The 1,222-nt window shown below is 37.3% G+C and overlaps 1 protein-coding gene across 5 annotated transcripts in view; it reads right to left on the bottom strand.

Annotated features, from left to right (window-relative positions):
- The window catches only part of palld (palladin, cytoskeletal associated protein), a 126,827-nt gene extending 126,431 nt beyond the window's left edge, over nucleotides 1–396 (bottom strand). For 3 of the 5 annotated variants that reach the window (XM_014020530.1, XM_014020531.1, XM_014020532.1), the window contains exon 1: nucleotides 215–389. The gene's annotated coding sequence lies outside the window, so the exon portion shown is untranslated. Of the gene's footprint in view, nucleotides 1–214 lie in introns of all 5 variants that reach the window. The other 2 variants (XM_014020534.1, XM_014020533.1) reach the window with 2 other exon arrangements.
- Nucleotides 397–1,222: the final 826 nt, after the last annotated feature.

Genomic DNA, 1,222 nt, shown 5'->3' with positions numbered 1-1,222 from the left:
TATATATATATAGTACATCGAAACAACTGATTTCATCTGATGTCATCGTGACTGTTAAAACATCATTACAGAGAATACACTGTGTGACGTGTGTATTTGACTCATGTAGTTTAAGGAACTATAAAAAAAAAACAACGCTCTGCGTTACGATTGAATTAAATGATTTAAATTTGATCAAACCAAACCTTAAAGCACAGTTCACAAGCAATCGTACCTTCAAGTGTGCGGTCTTGTCCAAATGTTCTTCTTGGTTTTACTATGTCCAAGTTTGTCTTGTTTTATCTAAAATAAAAAGGAAAAAGAAAAAACAACAACAAACAGCTTCACCTCACACTCCAGCAGAGCTGCCTTGTTGGTCAGACAGTCAGCAGGATCTGTCAGGTTTGGCGTCCAATTGCGTCCTGCCTCTGCAGTGGTCTGCTGTCCCATCTGTGCCGGTCTCTAACTGCTCACTGTGTGGGGCTATATTTGTCCCCTGGCTCACGTTACACAGCCAGACTACTTACAAGAGAAGAGAGAACTGAGATAATCTGGTGGAACACAAGGTGCTGCTGACATTCTTGGTGCTTGTTAATTAAAAAACAGTGAGCAAAAGTTGCTGTCAGGTRAGGAACTTTTAATTTGAGTCTGTAACTAGGATTATTGTAACATTTCATGATGACCTATACAGTCAACAACAGATTTTTGTCACTGGTGAGTCCAGATTAGTTGACCACATGGCCTTAAACCACCCATTAAACTATTTTTCACAGAAAAGTGTTCTGCATAAACTTGTGTTGAGTACAATGTCAAGGTAAATTCTGCATGAACAAAAAGGCCTGATGCACAATATTTTTATGTGACTAGCAAAAACTGACTATCTATACTGTTTGGAAAAATATTGCATCAATCATTGATCAGATTTAAATGAAGCTTTAAGGAAGCAATCATTGGATTGTCATCTACTGATTAACTTTTGGAGTCACGCCAAAGTAAAATAACCATTGCAGCAAACCAGTCCTAACAAACTTAAAGGGCCAATATTATGTGTTTCTCAGGCACATAGTTAAATACTATACCATAATAAAGTATCTATGTCACCTTTAGCTGTTATTAAAATGCTGTTTTTATGTTTAAATAGAAAATAAACTTATCTTCTCATCATTTCCTCTTCTAAACGCCTCGAAATTGGCCTCTGTCTCTTTAAGAACCACCTTCTGCTTCTGTCTCACCCATTTCGGTG

Source organism: Austrofundulus limnaeus, unplaced genomic scaffold, assembly GCF_001266775.1.
Source record: "Austrofundulus limnaeus strain Quisiro unplaced genomic scaffold, Austrofundulus_limnaeus-1.0 Scaffold256, whole genome shotgun sequence".
NCBI lineage: Eukaryota > Metazoa > Chordata > Actinopteri > Cyprinodontiformes > Rivulidae > Austrofundulus > Austrofundulus limnaeus.
This window is presented reverse-complemented; position numbering and strand designations above follow the sequence as displayed.